General features: G+C 40.3%; 1 protein-coding gene and 2 long non-coding RNA genes across 4 annotated transcripts in view; all 3 read left to right on the top strand.

Annotated features, from left to right (window-relative positions):
* The window catches only part of LOC134212420 (uncharacterized), a 243,672-nt gene that overhangs the window by 166,747 nt on the left and 55,937 nt on the right, over positions 1 to 20,988 (top strand). The window lies entirely within an intron of this gene.
* LOC134216540 (uncharacterized) lies at positions 1,149 to 19,315 on the top strand. Of its 2 annotated transcripts, XR_009980715.1 has the most exons (4): positions 1,149 to 1,300; positions 1,364 to 1,552; positions 8,500 to 8,589; positions 19,102 to 19,315. It is a non-coding gene; the product is annotated as an uncharacterized LOC134216540 (long non-coding RNA). The 2 variants fall into 2 exon arrangements; XR_009980714.1 differs by lacking the exon at positions 8,500 to 8,589.
* On the top strand, positions 1,730 to 3,262 carry LOC134216539 (uncharacterized). The gene is made up of 4 exons (XR_009980713.1): positions 1,730 to 2,152; positions 2,215 to 2,303; positions 2,361 to 2,692; positions 2,800 to 3,262. It is a non-coding gene; the product is annotated as an uncharacterized LOC134216539 (long non-coding RNA).

The following is a 20,988-nucleotide window of genomic DNA, read 5'->3' as shown; positions in this document are numbered from 1 at the left end:
GGGCAGCGATTAGGAGAGCTGGTGTGCAAAGAAGGCGTATTGCAGCTGCAAATAGTACTTATTACGAACTTCGTAACCAGCTTAAGTCCCGTAGTCTGCAAACGAAAACAAAACTCGCGCTGTATACTAGTCTGATTCTTAAGTGATGAACTTTGTCCTAGAAACAAACAAAAAACTCTGATTCTTCCGGTGGCTTTATACGGTCATGACACATGGACGTTAAAGGAGGCTGATCGAAGAGCTTCCGGAGTGTTTGAGCGTAAGGTGCTGCGGACAATACTCGGCGGTAAACAGGAGAACGGTATCTGGAGGCGCCGCATGAATCACGAATTGTACCAGGTGTAAAAAGGGCTGGATATTATTAAGCTTATCCAACACGGCAGACTACGGTGGGCTGGTCACGTTGATCGTATGCTAGAAGAACGTCCAGCGAAGATAATATTTAGTAGAGAACCCGGAAGAGGCCGTAGGCTTCGTGGAAGGCCGCGTACACGATGGCTTTTTGCAGTTGAAGAGGACCTGAGGGCGCTCAATGTTCAGGGCGACTGGAAGCGATTGGCCCAAAATCGAGTCCAGTGGAGAAAGATACTCCATTCGGCGTAGGTTCATCGAAGAGCTGTAGCCCATCAAGTAAGTCAAGTAAGTAAGCTGTGAAAAAATCGAAAGCATTTGACCATTGTTATGAAAAGTTGTTAGGAAGATTTAAACATACAAACCACCCTGCGGAATAAATAAGGTTGTCAATCCAGAAAATAACTCACCACTAAAGGTCATTTGTCTAGAGGATTTATACTAAAAAAAATGCTAGAACAAAACTACACAGCAAAAAGAAATGTAATATGCATCAACGTAATTAAGGCGATGTACCTAAATTCAGATGTAAAGCCGAATTTCGTATGTACAATAACATTGTTTTTGGATGCCATATTACATCGCTTGAAAATTACACCAAAACAGATTTACGATTTTTCTCTACGTTGTATATGTGTGATATTCACATATCAAAACATTGAAAATCACATCGAAATGAATGCAACCCAGTCATTCGGATTTCCTTGTGCGATATCACACCAAATTTGTGTAATATCGCATTAAATGATAATGCTATTTTAAATCTCGCAACACTGGTCAAACTGATTTCGCCGCTTTCGCAAACCGGTTAGCCATTTTGATTTTGTTGTTTGCAATTTGCATGCTGAGCATTTTTTAAGTTTCAAATATTAATATATCTACGTACCTATTTAACTATTATATTTAAACTATTTATTGTGAAACGCCTCTGGATATTTAGTTTCATCTGGTGAGTGGGAAAACATTAAATTTGCTGACAATAATAATCTAAATTAATAATAAAACATTCTAGATTTGAAGTCTGGCCTGGAACATTCATTGGAAAGTTGGAAAAAGAATTTAGCGATTTGTCACGAAAACGGCTAGTTGATACCCAGGAAGTGTCTGAAATCCTCGATTAAAGAGACGAGGTGGAATTCAGTTAGTGCACTATGAGTAGCGCTCTAATGGAAGGAGAGTGTTCTCCAGTAAGTGTGAGCAGGTATGTAAGTAGGTATATATTTATTTCTCAGCACATGAATTTAGTAAACAGAAATGTATTTTTGATAAAATAATACCGCCAACATTACATATTGATCCTCTGTCTGGGATCAATAATAATATGGTGATATCTCTACTAGTGCTTTTCCCTCACAGCAAAAAAATATTAATATGCCGCAACGTATTTTCGTGGAACGTACATGAAAAACGCACGTAATAACGATTTTTATGTAATATTGTTCAATATTGACGCTTTATTGCATTCCTCGACGCAGCATTCAATCGAGAAAATTATTTTTTCAGTTACGTCGATCCAACGCTAAATTACCTGCCAAATTGATTACTAACGCGAAACCAGCGTAATATTACCACCAACATCAGTGATATCGCTTCACAAAGCACGCTGTAAAATGTCAACAAAGCAAGCTCTTCTGCCGGCAGTCAGTCTAATTTTCATCCCATTCTGCTCGCATCGAAAAACGATGATTATTCAAATAATATTAGTTTAATTGCTTTTCAAAACCAAAAGTAAGTCATTAGGAAGTGGTTGAAATATAAAACAGTGTTTCCGACCTGGTATTTGTGACAAAATCTCTTGTAGGTAAGTTTAGTATGCAGTTTTATTTGTACCCAGCCGGCGCAAAGAATCACATCTTTTTACAGAAAGACGAATAACGAGAAGGATGATATGGAACCGCAAAGTGCTTCGTTGATACCTTCGTGGAATTGGCACTGTAAGTGAAATTGTACAGGTAAGTTTCTGATAGTTTTTTCGATCGCCTGATTAAAAATTGTGGGATGTTTTTCAGTTTCATCATCGTACACGAGTAACCGGCCCAGTGTCCGATCTCTTTCCAATAAGACTTCAGACTTTCTTGCAGATCCAAACTACCAAGGTTGGATTCTGGATGAGTATGCCTGATGAAGTACCGTAAAAGATCAACCAGGAGCAGGAAGCAGGATAAATGAAACCGCGCTGGTAAGTTTTTATTTCTGATCGACTGAAATGAAAACCGTCCCCGACCAGTAGGGACACGGCAGGTATTTCCGTCCATCGTCGTAGGGGCTAATACCAACGAAAGCAACGTACATTTGCTAGAACCCCACTATAGCAGAACGTTTCTCCTGAGCTTACGATTTGGTACGTATGAGTTTTGCAAAAAAGCATCTCTTTTATTGGTTTTCGAGACGAAAATACCTGCCGTGTCCCTACTGAATGGTGAATGAATTATTTATTATTTGTTGCAGGCAATTTTTGCTACAGAACAAAATTGTCAGGATCATGCTTCGACCTACTATTTGATGGAGTCCGGTACAAGAGCAATCTGGCGGAATGGGATTAACGGAAGTAGTTGCTAAGCAATGGTAACATGCGAGTAGTCGAAGAATGCAGTCACGGCCTGATCAGCATCCTATAGTCGTGTCAACAAGGAAAAACAAGACGTATTATGTAATAAAAAAAAACAAAAATTGAAATTTTAAAGTTCAAAAATGAGACAATAAAATCCTAAAATCTTAAAAACTTAAAATCTTAAAATCTTAAAATCTTAAAATCTTAAAATTTTAAAATCTTGAAATCTTGAAATCTTGAAATCTTGAAATCTTAAAATCTTAAAATCTTAAAATCTTAAAATCTAAAATCTAAAATCTAAAATCTTAAAATCTTAAAATCTTAAATCTTAAAATCTTAAAATCTTAAAATCTTAAAATCTTAAAATCTTAAAATCTTAAAATCTTAAAATCTTAAAATCTTAAAAAATCTCAAAATCTTAAAATCTTAAAATCTTAAAATCTTAAAATCTTAAAATCTTAAAATCTTAAAATCTTAAAATCTTAAAATCTTAAAATCTTAAAATCTTAAAATCTTAAAATCTTAAAATCTTAAAATCTTAAAATCTTAAAATCTTAAAATCTTAAAATCTTAAAATCTTAAAATCTCAAAATCTTAAAATCTTAAAATCTTAAAATCTTAAAATCTTAAAATCTTAAAATCTAAAAATCTTAAAATCCTAAAATCTTAAAATCTTAAAATCTTAAAATCCTAAAATCTTAAATTCTTAAAATCCTAAAATCTTAAAATCTTAAAATCCTAAAATCTTAAAATCTTAAAATCTTAAAATCCTAAAATCTTAAAATCTTAAAATCCTAAAATCTTAAAATCTTAAATCTTAAAATCCTAAAATCTTAAAATCTTCAAATCCTAAAATCTTAAAATCTTAAAATCCTAAAATCTTAAAATCTTAAAATCCTAAAATCTTAAAATCTTAAAATCCTAAAATCTTAAAATCTTAAAATCCTAAAATCTTTAAATTTCAAATGATGGAAAATAAAAAAAATTTAAAAAAACTTCAAAAATTTAAAAGATATAAAATTAAAAATTTAAAAATTTAAAAATTTCAAGATTTCTAAATTTAAAAATTTAGAAATTTAAAAATTTGTAAAATAGTTAAAAAATTAAAATTAAAAGATTTAAAATTTAAAAATTTAAAATTTGAAAATTTAAAATTAAAAAAAAAATAATTTTGAAAATTAAAAAACTTTAAAATCTAAAAATTTAGAAATTTGAAAATTTAAAGATTTAAAAATTTAGAACTTTAAAAATCTAAAAAATTTAAAATTTTAAAATTTAATCAGTTAAAAATTCTAAAATTCAAAAGTTAAAAGTTAAAATTTAAAATTCAAAAATTTAAAAAAATCAAAACTTCAAAATTGTAAGCTTTAAAAAGTTAAAATTTTAAAAATTTAAAAACTTAAAAATTTAAAAATTTAAAAACTTAAAAATTTAAAATTTTAATGTTTAAAAATAAAAAAATTTAAACTTGAAACATTTTAAATTTGAAAAATTTTAAGTTTAAAAATTTTGAAATTTTAAAATATAAAAACTTTAAAAAATTGAATGCATTTCTAGAAAAATGATACAAACTTTCTGGAGGAATAACTGGGTAAATTTCAAGAGAAATTTCTTTAGAAATATCCAGAGGAATTCCTGAAGGATTCCTAAACAATTTTCTAAGAGAACTCTTAAAGGAATTTTAAAGAGAATACCCGAAGGAATTTTCCGGTTGATTTTTGAAGGAGCTCATGAAATTTCCAGGATGAATTCGTAATTGAGCTTCTTTTTAGGAGAATCTATGGAAGAATTCCCGGAGTTGAGTGGGAGGTGGATTTATAGGTATTCCATGTAATTTTCCAAGGTGTTTCTGTGGAGCAGGAAATTCGAGGAAATTGAAAAGAAAACTGCCTGGAGGAACATTTCGATGAATTCCTTAATAAAGAAACGGATGAAATCCTGGATCTTCAGGAGGAATTCCTTGAGGAACTTCCGAAGGCATTCCTGGAGGAACTTTCGGAGAAATTGCTGGAAGTACTTCCTGGAGGAACACCGGGAGCAATTCCTGGAGGAACTGCGGGAAGAATTCCTGGTGGAACTTCCGGGGTAATTGCTGGAGGAACTTCAACAGGAATTCCTGAAGGAACTTCCGCAAGTTTTTCTGGAGGAATTCTTGGAGGAACTTCCGCAGGAATTCTTGGAGGAACTTCCGCACGAATTCCTGGAGGAACTTCCGCAGGAATTCCTGGAGGAGCTTCCGCAGGAATTCCTGGAGGAACTTCCTGAGGAATTCTAGGAGGAGCTTCCAGAGCAATTCGTGGAGGAAGTTCCGAAGAAATTCCTGGAGGACCTTCGGGAGCAATTCCTGGAGAAACTTTCACAGGAATTACTAGAGGAACTTCCTGAGGAATTCTAGGAGGAACTTCTAGAGGAATTCCTGGAGGAACTTCCGGAGCAATTCCCGGAAGAACTTCAGCAGGAATTCCTGGAGGAACTTCCGTAGAAATTTCTGAAGGAACTTCCGCAGGAATTTCTGGAGGAACTTCCTGAGAAACTCTTGGAGGATCTACCGGAGGAATTACTGAAGAAATTTCCTGAGCAATTCCTGGAGGAACTCCTGGAGCAATTTCTGAAGGAACTCCTGGAGCAAATTCTGGAGGAACTTTCGGAGTAATTCCTAAAGGAACTTGAAAAGGAAGTCCTGGAGAAACTTCTAGAGCAATTCCTGGAGGAACTTCCACAGGAATTCCTAGATTATTTGCCTCAGGAATTCTTGGAGGAACTTCTGCAAAAACTTCCGGAGGAATTCCTGGAGGAACTTCTGCATCGATTCCTGAAGGAACTTCTGCAGCGATTTCTGGAGGAACTTCCGCAGGAATTCCTGTATAAACTTCCGCAGAAATTGCTGGAGGAACTCCGGAGAAATTCCTGGAAGAACTTTAGCAGGAATTACGGGAGGAACTTCCGCTGGAATTTATGGAGGAACTGCCTGAGGAATGCTTGGAGGATCTACCGAAGGAATTCCTGGAGGATCTTCCAGAGCAATTCCTGATAGAACTTCCGCAGGAATTCCTGGAGGAACTTCTGCAGGAATTCCTGGAGGAACTTCTTCTGGAATTGCTGGAAGAGCTTCCGCGGGAATTCATTGAGGAACTTTCACACGATTGCTTTGAGGATCTTTCAGAGGAACTCCCGGAAAAAAATCTGGAGAAACTACCGGAGGGATTCTTGAAGGAACTTCCGGAGGGATTCATGGAGGAACATATGGAAGAATTCCTATAGGAATTTCCTCAAAAAAAAAACCTAGAGAAACTTCCGGATCAATTCCTGAAGTATCTTCCACAGGAATTCCTGGGGCAACTTCGGAAGGAATTATTAGAGGAACTCCCGCAGGAGTTTCTGGAAGAAGATTTCCTGGAGGAACTTCCGCAGGAACTCTTGGAAAAACTTCCGCAGGAATTCCTGGAGGGATTTCTGCAGGGATTACTGAAAGAACTTCCGCAGTAATTGCTGTATAAACTTCCGGAGGAATTTTTGAAGGAAGCATCGGCGAAATTTTCTGGAGGACTTCCGGCGGAATTCTTGGAGGAACTTCTGCAGCAAATCCTACAGGAACTTCTACAGGAATTCCTGAAGGATCTTCTGCTGGAATTTCTGGAGAATCTTCCGCAGGAACTCTTGGAGGAACATACGGAGGAATTCCTATAGGCACTTCCTGAAAAATTCCTGAGTGAATTTCCACGGCTATTCCTGGTGGACCCGCAGAAATACATGGAGGAACTTCCGCAGAAATTTCTGGAGGACTTTCCGCAGGAATTTCTGGAGGAGCTTCCGCCGGAAATTCTGGAGTAATTCTTAGAGAAACTTCCGGAGAACTTCCTGGTGGAACTCCTTTCTGAAAAAACTCTTGGAGAAATTTCTCTAGGATTTCTTGGAGGAATTTCTGTAGAAACTTCTGAAGTAATTTTTTAGATAGTTATGTGGGCGAAATTGGTGGAGATATTTTTGTACAGTTTTGGAGTATTTTCCATAGGAACGCCTGGAGGATTTCCGGAAGAAATTTTTGAAGGAATTCCTAAGGGTCTTTCCTTGAGATCCCTTGGAAGAATGTCCAAAAAAAAAAACTACTGGAGAACTTTTCAGAGGAGCTCCTGGAGCTCAGGAGGAATTTCTGGTAGACTTTCCAGAGTGAAGGAATTGCTGAAGATATTTTCAAAGAAATTTACGAAGCAACTCCTGGAGAGATTCCGAGACTGCTCCTGGAGGAATTCACGGGGGTATATTCGAAGCAGTTTTGTGTAATTTCCAGTGGAACTCCTGGATGATTTTGGAAAGAATTGCTTGGCATACATGCCGTAGGAACTCTGCATGAATTTCCGAAGATACTAATGGATGAAAATCCTCAAAGACTCATTGAGAAGTTTCCGGAAGATCTTCTGGAGAAATTTCGGGAACTCCTAAAAGCACTTCCGGAGAAATTCTTGAATAAGTTTCCAAATGAACTGCTGGAGGAATACTTGATGGATCTTTTGAAGGAATTTCTGATGAACTCTGGGCGGATTTCCCATGAGAACTCCTGCAGACATTCTCTGGAAGAATTTCGAAAGGAAGTCCTGGGGGAATTAACGGATGAACTTCTGAATGAATTTTCGAAAGAACTCGTGAAGGAATTTTGGGAGGAACTGCAGGAGAAATTGCCGGAGGAATCCTTGAAGTAATTTTTGGGGAATTTCTAAACGAGTTTTCGAAGAAATTTGAGAAGAAATTTCTTATGGTGTTTTTAGAGAAATTTGTGGAGAAATTTTACAAGGAGTTTCCGAAAGAATTCTTAAGTGAAATAAATCAAATATTGACAAAAAAATGTTTAATGTGTAACATAAATCCACACCATCCCACGCCGTCACCGCCGCCAAAAATCTTAAAATACTCAGAGAAATATATTAAGCTCTTTTAGTGGAATGTTTTAAACCGTCTAAGACGAATTAAGTACTCTCCATTTAATTCCACCAGGTAATTTTCGTTATCTTTGCAGATACGTAAGTCGAGTCAAGTACAAGACACTGAAGACGACCACACAGTTGTGGTCGAAATACGTATCTGCAAAGATAACGAAAATTACCTGGTGGAATTAAATGGACAGTACTTAATTCGTCTTAGACGGCTTATAATACTATTCTTTAATCATGAAAACTGAAAATCTATGAGAATATTTGTTTTGAAAAACCAAAACCGAAAATATACCGGAAAGGCAATATTTTATAGAGTACTTTGTTATATTGATACAAATTCAATTATATATTTTGTTATATTGACGAGCAAAATTATGAAAAATAAAATAAAGTTTAACTTTTTTAAAAAAGGATTTTAAAATCTTGAAAGAAAATTCCCGAACACCCCTAATCCAGCCGCCGAATGCGAGGTTTCTGCTGGCTGGTTATTACGTCGTTTTTCCCATTACGTCGAATATATTACGTCTTACATCGTTTCATTTTGGCTTCAAAATACCAATTACGTCATTTTTTGTTACTCCAAACAGATGTAATAATACACGCGATTTACGACGGCGATGATGTGCATCAAATCTGATGCGATATTACAAATTTTTTTTTACTGTGTAGGAGTGTCTTAACGTAGTATCGGTTGGCCAAGGCAGTTACCGTTATTGACTCCTCGAGGCATGGCAGTGGAGTGTTAGAGTGAGCATCCAGGTATGTCACAAATGGTGTGAGTCCTTCCTTTTTCTTCTTATTGGCACTACATTCCCCACTGGGACATTGCCGCCTCGCTACTTAGCATTAATTCAGCATTTCCACAGTTATTAACCGCGGGATTTCCAAGCCAAGTTACCATTTTTGCATTCGTATATCATGAGGCTAACACGATGATACTTTTATGCCCAGGGAAGTCGAGACAATTTCCAAACCGAAAATTGCCTAGACCGGCACCGGGAATCAAACCCACCCAGCCTCAGCATGGTCTTACTTTATAGCCGCGCATCATACCGCACAGCTAAGGATGGCCCGCACGTGGTTTATAGCAGCGCATCTTACCGCACGGCTGGTGTGAGTGCCTGTGTGAATGATTACCCTTCTGCCGTAATCTGATAAAGTAACGTATGTGTCAAATTACAACGTGCTTGTTTTCCATTTTTCTGATAAAGAGCTTGATAAGTACTACTCGATAACACCATTTTTAGAAAATGGCGTATACGCCAGTTTTCAGATTACGGAAGATTAAGTACAGCTTATCCCCAGAAATAGTGCTGGAAAGCTGTGGGGAAATTAGGGTTGGTGCGATCGAATTTAGATCAGAGGATTACAAAACTTAATTCGGTACCTATGGTATCATAATATCACAGTCAAACAGACGTTTCAAATTCAGTTGTTTGTGAGTTCCACATCCAGAGGCGCGAATCGTATACCTTCGTGTTAGACATTTCACATCAGCGCCTTCTATTGAGTTTGTAGTACTAAACTGCCGTCATACGCATATCTGTCCCATGTTTGCTGGGATTTCCTATGGACATGGGACAATCATGCGTAGAACGGCAGTAAACTTCAGGGAAATTGTCTGTACGTCTGTTTATCTGTGATAATATGTTCCAGTTCTTCATTAAATTCTGTAGGCCTGCACATGTAACTCAAAATCTATCGGCCTTTATAAATATTTAACAAGGTACATACATACTGAAATCGATTTATTAACATGGGATTTGCCCTCAACAAACGTTGCTCAACAAATTAATCTTTTAGTAATCCCGAATGGAATCTTATTGGGATTCTGAATGGGATTCTTTTGGGATTATGGATGAAATTCATTTAAGATTTCGATTAGAATCCTTTTGAGACTTCGAATGCAATCCTTTTGAGATTCCGAATGGAATCATTTTAAGATTCCGAATGGAATCATTTTAAGATTCGACAGGAATCCTTTTGAGATCCTTCTGATATTCTGAAGGGGCCTTCCTTAGCGTGGAGATAAAATGCGCGACTACAAACCAAAGCCATACTGAAGGTGGCTGGTTTAGATTCGGTCTAGGAAACTTTCGGGTTGGAAATTGTCTTGATTTCCCTGGGCATAAAAGTATCACCGTGTTGGCCTCATGATATACAAATGCAAAAATGGTAATTTGGCTCAGAAACCACGCAGATAATAACTGTGGAAGTGCTTAATGAACACTGCAATGTCCAAATACAAATAAGAAGAAGAAGAAGATATTCTGAAAAGGACCCTTTTGAAATTCTAAAAAGAATTCTTTTAGGATCGAATGGAATTCTTTTGAAATTACGAATAGACTTCTTCTAATATCCAAAATCCTTCTGGTATTCCGAATAAAATCGAATAAAAACATCTTGAGATACGCTCAAAGCGCACAAGTCCTGGTGTTAAGTGGAACACTGAAAAGACCTGACACGCAGGTCCAATAAGCCGGCTGTAAAACCAAAAATTTCGAACGACTTCCGATCCCGAATTTCTGTTGCTATCGGACTCTGGTGACAACGACGATGTTGCTCATTGTTTGAGATCCAGTTCTGAGGCCACCAGGCCCGAATTATATACCGCAGACATCTGTTGATGAACACTTGCAGCCGTTGAGTGTTCTCTACTGATAAACACCATGTTTCGCCAGCGTATAACGGCACAAATTTCACGTTAGAGTATAAAATTCGTACTTTGGTGCGTTCACTTATCTGCCTGTTTTTCCAGATATTTCTTAAACTCGCAAAGGCAGCCCTTGCTTTCTTGATTCATGCGCCTATGTCTATCTTGGTACCGACGTCTGATGCTATTTGGCTACCAAGATATTGGAAGCTTTCAACATTCTCCACTGATTAATGCCCGGCTATTGCGAAACTGGAAGTGGTCACCGTGTTTACATCCAACGATTTGGTTTTAAAATTAATTGCATATTATTCGCCAACTCGGCCGTACGAAAATCTTTTTTTGTTAAATATCTTGGCTGTGCATACATGCACAGCACTTGTTTCGAAATGGACAAAGTGATGTGAGATTTGTGAAAAAGAATCCACGTGTCTTGGAGGGACTTGACTGTTGATATACTATAGTAAAGCACATGTAAAGATTGGACAAATCAAGCATCCGAAAGATATTCAATTTGCAAAAAGAGCTAACGGTGGAGGTGGAGGTTGGTACGCGGATCCTGATGGCTTTTTCGCAAACTGGACCTTTAAGTGGTCTTGTTGTGTAGGGGTTATCAAGCCTATCTAGAGAGTAGGAGGTTGAGGTTCGTGTCCTCCAAGACACGTGGATTCTTTTTCGCAAATTAGCTAGATATTTAACAAAAAAAAGATTTGGTTTTGTTCACGTTGATGACTAAACTGCCGTGAATCGCATATCTGTCCCATCTTTGCTGGGTTTCCTATGCATATGGGACAGCTATGCGATTCACCGCAGTAAACCTGCCAAAGAGGAGCGCTCGGTAAGGTCGTCGAGCTTACTCTGCTTATCAGAATGCCGTTGAGCGAGGAAGGTAACGTCATCAGCAAATTTGAAGTCGTTTAGGTGCTCCACGGGCAGCAGGGACTATGCCCAAGGGCTTGACGTCCCTCCCCAGGCCATCTGCGAGTTGTGGGCTTGCCTAGGTATGATGGGGTTTGACAGTGGGCCTTGTTAAACCTCTATAAAAAGCTGCATGTAGCCGCAAGTAGGCCCCACCAAAGCGACCGTGTGAAACTCAAAGCGCACAAGCCCAAGTCCTGGTGTTAGGTAGGGCGCTAAACAGCCCTGACACGACGGCTCTCTGATGAGACAGGAGGTTTGCGCAGGCCCAATAAGCCGCCTGGAAAACCAAGAGATAATGCGACTCGATATCATCGGCAAAGACCTAGGCTACGAATACAGGATCACGATTGGAAGTTTGGAACATAGAACTGCAATTCGCTAGGTTTCGCAGGTTGCGACAGGATGATCTACGACGAATTACATACCCGCAACTTCGACGTCATGGCGCTGCAGGAGATTTGCTGGACAGGACAGAAAGTGTGAAAAAGCGGGCATCGAGCGGCTACCTTGAACCAAAGCTGTGGCACCACCAACGAACTGGGAACCGGCTTCATAGTGCTGGGTAAGATGCGCCATCGTGTGATTGGGTGGCAGCCAATCAACGCAAGGATGTGCAAGCTGAGGATTAAAGGCCGTTTCTTCAACTATAGCATCATCAACGTGCACTGCCCACACGAAGGGAGACCCGACGACGAGAAAGAAGCGTTCTACGCACACCTAGAGCAGACATACGATGAATGTCCACTGCGGGACGTCAAAATCGTCATCGGTGACATGAACGCACAGGTAGGAAAGGAGGAAATGTATAGACCGGTCATCGGACCGGATAGTCTGCACACCGTATCGAATGACAACGGCCAACGATGCATAAACTTCGCAGCCTCCCGCGGAATGGTAGTCCGAAGCACCTTCTTTCCCCGCAAAAATATCCACAAGGCCACATGGAGATAACCTAACCAAGAAACGGGAAACCAAATCGACCACGTTCTAATCGACGGTAAACTCTTCTCCGACATCACGAACGTCCGCACTTACCGCAGTGCGAATATTGAATCCGACCACTACCTCGTTGCAGTATGCCTACGCTCAAAACTCTCGACGGTGCACAACACGCGCCGAAGTCGGACGCCGCGGCTTAACATTGGGCGGCTACAAGACGGTAGAGTAGCCCAAGAATACGCGCAGCAGCTGTAAGTGGCAATCCCAACGGAAGAGCAGCTAGGCGCAACGTCTCTTGAAGATGGCTGGAGAGATATTCGATCCGCCATTGGTAGCACCACATCCGCTGCACTTGGCACGGTGCCCCGGATCAGAGAAACGACTGATATGACGGCGAATGTGAGTAGTTGGTGGAGGAGAAGAATGAAGCATAGGCGTGATTGCTGTAACACCGCACGAAGCCGAACGAGGCACGATATAAACGGGCGCGGAACAGACAAAGCTCGATTTTTCGGAGGAAAAGCGCCAGCATGAAGATCAAGACCGTGAAGAGACGGAGCAACTGTACCGCACTAATAACACACGAAAGTTCTATGAGAAGTTGAACCGTTCACGTAAGGACCACGTGCCACAGCCTGATATGTGTAAGGACATAAACGGGAACCTTCTTAAGAACGAGCGTGAGGTGATCCAAAGGTGGCGGCAGCACTACGAAGAACACCTGAATGGCGATGTGGCAGACGAAGATGGCGGTATATGGTGATGGACCTGGGAGAACGCGCGCAGAACATAATTCTACCGGCTCCGGGTCTCCAGGAAATCCAGGAGGAGATTGGCCGGCTGAAAAACAACAAAGCCCCTGTGGTATTTAAACACGGTGGTGAGGCACTGGCTAGAGCGCTGCACTGGGTCATTACCAAGATTTGGCAGGAGGTAGTTTTACCGCAGGAGTGGATGGAAGGTGTCGTGTGTCCCATCTACAAAAAGGGCGATAAGCTGGATTGTAGCAACTACCGCGCAATCACATTGCTGAACGCCGCCTACAAAGGTACTCTCCCACATTTTATGCCGTCGACTAGCACCAATTGCAAGGGAGTTCGTGGGGCAGTACCAGGCGGGTTTTATGGGCGGACGCTCCACCACGGACCAGGTGTTCGCCATTCGCCAAGTACTGCAGAGATGCCGCGAATACAACGTGCCCACACATCATCTATTCATCGACTTCAAAGCCGCATATGATACAATCGATCGGGACCAGCTATGGCAGCTAATGCACGAACACGGATTTCCGGATAAACTGACACGGTTGATCAAGGCGACGATGGATCGGGTGATGTGCGTAGTTCGAGTTTCAGTGGCATTCTCGAGTCCCTTCGAAACACGCAGAGGGTTACGGCAAGGTGATGGTCTTTCGTGTCTGCTTTTCAACATCGCTTTGGAAGGGGTAATACGAAGAGCAGGGATTAACACGAGTGGTACAATTTTCAATAAGTTCGTCCAGCTATTTGGCTTCGCCGACGACATAGATATTCTCAATCCAGTTGAAAACCGGAATTGGGGGACAGCGAAGTTGGATTTTTCTCACAATCCGTACGTTAAACCTAACTTCGGAAGTGGTGCGCTGTTTTCATATCGCGAAGCGCTATTCAGCGCACCACTTCCGAAGTTAGGTTTAGCGTACGGATTGTGAGAAAAATCCAACTTCGCTAGCACCCAATTTTGGGTTTCAACTGGATTGAGTATATTATGGCACGTAACTTTGAGAAGATGGAGGAAGCCTACATCAGACTGAAGAGGGAAGCTAAGCGGATCGGACTAGTCATCAACACGTCGAAGACGAAGTACATGATAGGAAGAGGTTCAAGAGAAGACAATGTAAGCCACCCACCGCGAGTTTGCATCGGTGGTGACGAAATCGAGGTGGTAGAAGAATTTGTGTACTTGGGCTCACTGGTGACTGCCGAAAACGATGCCAGCAGAGAAATTCGGAGACGCATACTGCCGTAATCTGGAAAAGTGACGTAACCGCCATTTTACAACATGCATGTTTTTCATTTTTCTGTTAAAGAGCTCGATAAGTAGTACTCGTTAACACCATTTTTGAAAAATGGCGTATATGTCACTTTTTCAGATTACGGCAGCATAGTGGCTGGAAATCGTACGTACTTTGGACTCCTTCTACCTTCTACCTCCTTCCTAATTCCTCCTTCCTTCCTCCTCCTTCCTAATTTCTTCTTCCTGCTTCCTTCTTCTTTCTTTGTTATTCCTTCTTCCTTCTTTCCTACCTTCTTCTTCTTTTCTCCTTCTTTCTTTCTTCGTCCTTCTTCCTTCACTTCTTACTCCCCACTGCTGATCCGGCCTAATGATCCAGCATTCACCAGCTACCACCCGGATAGGGTCGGACAAGACGCCATTGTGCAGCACTCTACACGAGAAGGCCTCATACTGTGCCTCGATGCGGCCAATGATTTTCTCAGGAACCCCCTTGCGTCTCTGGGCGCCCCACATATTCTCGTGATTGAGACGATCGAAAGCTTTTTCGTAGTCAATGAATACCAAGTAAAAGGACTCTTGGAATTCGTTGACCTGCTCCAGAATTATACGGAGCGTGACAATATGGCAACATTATTTTCTCTCGGTGCGCAGTTCGCCTAGATTTTTCTAGCTGGTGCACTGAGGATCTATCTTTTTATTGTATATCCAACAAGACACTTCCTTGAAGCGTCGGTGGACGTGTGGTGTAAACACACGCCTCCTAATCACGACGTCCAAGGTTCGCAACCAGGTTAAATTTTTTTAAACAAACTGAAAATATTCCATAAGATTGTCGTATGAAATGCATTTCATTAGAGAATCGTATGAAAATCAATACATTTTCTTTTTCTTTCTTTCAAATTTCAAAAGAGAATCTTATGATGTTCTTACGGCCAGTATCCTCAGTGTGGCGATGAAGGCATTCTTGATGGCTGTTAATTGGTCTTCCACGCTGCTACCTTTCGGAATATCTATGCAGCACGCGTCTCCAGTTCTTCAACAAAGGACCGTTTAACCGAGGCATCTTCCTGTCGGCGTGTATTGAACCGTCGTCCAACTCTCTCCTCCTGCCGACGAATCCGCGCTATGCGCAGGCATATTTTGCCGATGAGGAGGTGATTATCAGGCGCGATATCGGCACTACATTTATTTCGTAAATCAAGAAGGCTCCGTTTCCATTTTCGGCTGATTCGGGAGACCCACGTGACCTTGTAAACCGGTCGATGAGTTAAGAGAGATCCCCCGATCACCATGTCGTCCCATAATGCGCTCATGGTTCGAGTTGTCGGATCCGATCTTCGCATTAAATTCGCCCATCCCTATCCACCGGGATGGGGCTGCCATCTTAGGTATAGCTTCCGGGGAATAGCATTTCATACTGAGAAGCTGGATGCCCGAACAGACGCTGTTGGAACCGCACCACTTTGGTGAACAGACGCTCGATCAGTCGGGTCAAATTTGTTTAAACTCCCACCCAACACCAGGACTAGGCTAGTGCGCTTTGAGCGGCACACGGTCGCTTTGATAGGGCCTGCTTGGGGACACATGCAGCTTTTTATAGAAGTTCAACAGAGCCCACTGTCGAACCCCACTACATCCTAGGCAGATCCCACAGGACGCACCCTCTAGCTCTAGCTGATGTCAGAAGGACAACAGTGCCCAGGCTACACTTCCACATAAGTACGCAACCTTTAGCTGGCGATAAATTGTCATCAGAAGACCCGTGGAAGCGTGGACAGGACAGAAACTGTAAAAAAGCGAGCATGGAGTTTCTAAATTCTAAACACAAAACCAGACCTGATGGACGATGCTCGTGGAGGACTAACGCGCACTTTGAGTTTTCGAAAGGCAAGTGTTGCGTACCATCTATGGTGCAGGTGGCGGACGATCGTTGAGGAGGCGAATGAGCCACGAGGTACATCAGCTGTTGGGAGAACCATCCATCGTTCGTACCCCGAAAATCGGACGACGGGACGTCAAAATTGTCATCGGCGGCATGAACGCTCAGGTTGGGAGGAAGAAAATGTACAGAAGATCTGTGTTCGGACCGGACAGTCTGCATACCGTATCCAATTAAAACGGCCAACGATGCATTAGCTTTGCAGCCTCCCACAGAATAGTAGTCCGAAGCACTTTCTTCCCCGTAAGAATATCCACAACACGTGGAGATCACCTAATCAAGAAATAGAAAACCAAATCGACCGCGTTCTAATTCTTCTACGAAATCACGAACGTCCGCACCTACCGCAGTGCGAATATTGAATCCGACCACTACCTCGTTGCAGTATGCTTGCGTTCAAAACTTTCGACGGTGCACAACACGCGTCGAAGCTGAACGCCGCGGCTAAACATTGGACCACTACAAGACAGTAGACTAACCTAAGACTACGCGCAGCAACTGAAAGTGGCACTTCCAACTGAAGGGCAGCTTAGCGCAGCTTCTCTTGAAGATGGCTGGATAGATATTCGATCCGCCATTGGCAGTACCACAACCGCTATACTTGGCACGGTGCCCCGGATAAGAGAAACGACTGATATGACGGCGAATATGAGCAGTTAGTGGAAGAGACGAATACATCATGGGCAAGATTGCTGAAACACCGCAAGAGAGCGAACGAGGCATGATATAAACGGGCGTGGAATAGACAAAACTCGATTTTTCGATTCACTGAAAACAATCGAAACGCTCTATCCAATAGTCATTTGCAAACGATTAGCTTCAAAACTCCAGAATGATTCCCTTCGGAATACTTCCCTGCTAAATCTTCGAACAATTTCCTCAAATGATTCCTTTCAAAATACCCGAGCGATTTAAATCTAAATCCCCGAACGATTCCCTTAGGAATCTTAAAATATTTCCCTTTAGAATCCCCAAAACGGTTCATTCTGAATCCCCAAATGATTCCCCTCCGAATCCCTAAACTATACCTTTCGAAATCCGCTATCGATTCCTTTCAAAATTCTAAACTATCCCCTTCGGAATCCCTGAACGATACCATCCTAAACTTAAAACAATTTGCTTCAAAATTTTATAAATTTAGGATTTTTTTTTCAGAATCCTCGAACAATTCCATTCTAAACCCCCGAACGATTCCATTCAAAATCTCGAATGGTTCGATATACCAGAATCCTCGAACGGTTCTCTTATAAATCCCTAAACGATTTCCTTCGCAATCCACGAATAATGCCTTTCGAACTTATCGAACGATTCGCTTCGTAATTCCAGAACGATTTTCTTTGGAATCTTGGAACGGTTCGTCTAGAAATGCCAGAACAATTCCTTTCAAAATATTCAATTGACTTCCCCAAAAAAAATCCTTCAGAGTTTCAGAGCGGTTCCCTCGTGAATCCCCGAACGATTTCATTCAGACTTTGCAAACGATTAGCTTCAAAACTACAGAACGAAACCCTTTGGAATACCCGAACAATTCCCTGCTAAATATTCGAACAGTTTCCTTATATGATTCCTTTCAGGATCCTCGAACAATTCCTTTTGAAATCACCGAGCGATTTCATTCATTCTCTGAATCAAAATATTTCCCTTTATAATCCCCAAACAAATCCATTCTGAATCCAAAAAACGATTCACTTCGGAATCTCTAAACTATACCTTTTGGAATCTGCTATCGATTTCCTTGAACATCCAAAACTATTCCCTTCGGAATCCCCGAACGATTCCATCCTAAATCCTCGAACGATTCCCTTCAAGCTTCCCGGACAATTCGCTTCGAAATTTTAGAAATTTTAGAATTCCGGGATCCTCGAACAATTTAATTCTAAACCCCTGAATGCGTCCCTTCGGAATTCCGGATGGTTTGCTTGAAAATACCAGAATGATTCCTTTCGAATCCTCGAACAATTCTCCTCTAAATCGGATTGGCAATCCTACGCCTTTGCTCGCAAGGCTACTGAAGACCCCGAATTCCAGAATGATTCCCTTCGGAATCCCGAACGATTTCTTTCGTAATTTTCAAGCGATTCCTTTTGTAATCCTTGAATGATTCCTTTCATCGTTCCATCCTAAACCCCCCAAAACTCCCCTTCGGGATCTATTAACGATTTCCTCCTAAATATCCGACCGATTCTCTTCGGACTTCTCGAACTATTCGCTTCGAAACTCCTTCGGAATTCTTAAATGAATTCTTCAGATCATTCCATTCCATTTTAATCCCCGAACAATTCCCTTCGGAATCATCCAACGATTCACTTCAAAATGCCTGAACGTTATTATTGAAATCCTTGAAGGATCCCTTTCTCAATCCTCTAACGATCAGCTACGGGCTCCATGAACGAATTCCTCCTAAATGGCCGAACGATTCCCTTTGGACTTCTCAAACGCTTCGCTTCGAAATTCCCTTCGGAGTCCCGAACAATTCGCTACGAAATGCCAGAAACCATTTAAGAATTCTCGAAGAATTCTATACTCTTAAAGTTAAGATCGATTCACTTCAAAAATCCAAACGATTATTTTCTAATTCCCCGAACGAATCCCTTTGTAAATCTTTGAACAATGTCCTTTGGAATCCTTAAACGATTATTTTTTAAATCCCACTCCCTTCTGTATCCCCGAACGATTCCATTCTAAAACCCTAAACGATCCCTTAAGAATTCCAAACGGTTCCTTTTGAAATACCAGAAGGATTATTTTTTTTACTACCTAACTTTTTAAATGTTGTTATGTTTCAGATTCAGAACATACTTTAACCTAAAATCCAAAATTTCAGGTCTACCGTTTTTCTTCACCGGACACCGGACGGTAATTTTACAGAGTAAATTTCCAATCAGCGCATGAAGATCATTGAAGACAACTACCTGTAAACTTGCCTGTAAATACCCCGAGAAATATCTCGAGAAAATTGACGATCAAGTTGCCGTATATAGCTGGATGGCAAAACCGTCATGTATCACTGCGCGACCTAGATAAGAATTAATAGTGTTATTTTATACAACTTAAAAAAACATTAAATAAAGTAATAATTTTGTTATGAAATCATGGGATACAAATTACTTCATAGAAGAGAATCTCCCTAAAAATTAAATTTTTCAATACTATTTTACATCTCATTGTTGTACATTGCTCGAATTACGTCGTCTGATTTATTACGTCGAAAGCAAATTACATCGCTACTGTTTATTACACAGCAGGCTTTCGTGTACATCGCGCAGTGTAATATTCAACAGCCGATGGATTCAATTGGTTGCATCGATTTCGATGTAATATTCAACAAATTTTTTTGCTGTGTATTTTAGTTCTCAATAAAACAGGGGGTGATCAAGTTTCCCCCTTCCCCTAAGGAGGTAGAAAACATTAGAACTCATCTAGTTTGCTATGGATAAAAAAAATAATTTGTAAACAAACGTCAACTACCTTTAAAAACAATGATTCAAGTTTTGGATATTTTTTTAGCTTTAGTTGTAATTAATCCAATATTTTGTCATTTTTTGGCGTAAAATAGTTACAAACAAGCACGGAACCGCGAAACAACTCACTTGACGGTTCCTTTCACTCAAATCCGACCTTGCGTGGAAGAAGCCAAAAATAAGTAAAATGCGAAAAAATCCGGTGAGTACTTTGCCTTTACTCCCGTGTTGAATTTTCACCCACTATGAAGTTTCACCAACTCAAATTTATGTTATTTTCACTCACTCGAGACTATGGTGAAAACAACTCAAATTTGGCTTCTTCCACGGAACAGCACACGTTGGTCGATGCAGCTCTCTTTGTTTATAATAACATTCATGAAAGGGAGTGAGAAAACTACCTAATATTGAGTTAAAAATTTCCCAACAAACATTCACTAGTTGAACTAACATCAGTGTGATGATTTAATTCAGCGCTGTGTTGAATAATGTCTGTACTATTTCTTATCACAACTTCTGTTCAAGCTTTGTTCACACAATTTTGGCGAAGTTATACAACTTCAACATCTCATTTTGAAAAACAACTTTATTAACTGATTCGTTAAACCTTTAATAAGCATTTTACTAAGCCTCAATTCAGCTACATGCGAATTCTTCGAAAATAATAACGCATAGAAGGGAACATCAGTAAGATCTCCAATGAACGTATTTTTAAGGCAATTGCTATTTTCATATATGTAATCATTTTAAAATTTTCCTAAATCGGGTCTCGAACTGCTGTCATTTGATCATCCGCCGGTAACGTTGTCATCCGCGCCATCCTTGATTTGTTAGATATGGCTCACTCAGTGCATAACATAAATAATCTTATTGCTGAATATGAATCATAATTGGACTCTTATTCAATAAGTCGATCTGTCAAACTACAGTTTGTTAATAACTGTACAAGATTTTTATTTCAACCATTGTTCAGCCAGTCATAACCATCGCACACTAGGAAAAATACGTAAAAATAATGTCGATAAACGATAAAATAAAATCCGTCCCTAATGCTATTTATGGATTTATGAATATAAAATCAATGTATATTCGGCCTTCCTCAGAATCTCTTGATAATCGGTCGAATCTATTTTTCGATTCATATCATATGTTCTCTACAATATAATTGTCAAATGCTAAGATTATTCCAATTTCGCAGCAATAAAGATCAAAATTCATGCGATAATATTGGGATTCCACACATCAAATAT

This window comes from Armigeres subalbatus, chromosome 2 (assembly GCF_024139115.2).
Source record: "Armigeres subalbatus isolate Guangzhou_Male chromosome 2, GZ_Asu_2, whole genome shotgun sequence".
Classification (NCBI taxonomy): domain Eukaryota; kingdom Metazoa; phylum Arthropoda; class Insecta; order Diptera; family Culicidae; genus Armigeres; species Armigeres subalbatus.
Note: the sequence above shows the minus strand (reverse complement) of the source record. Positions and strands in the feature narration are given on the sequence as shown.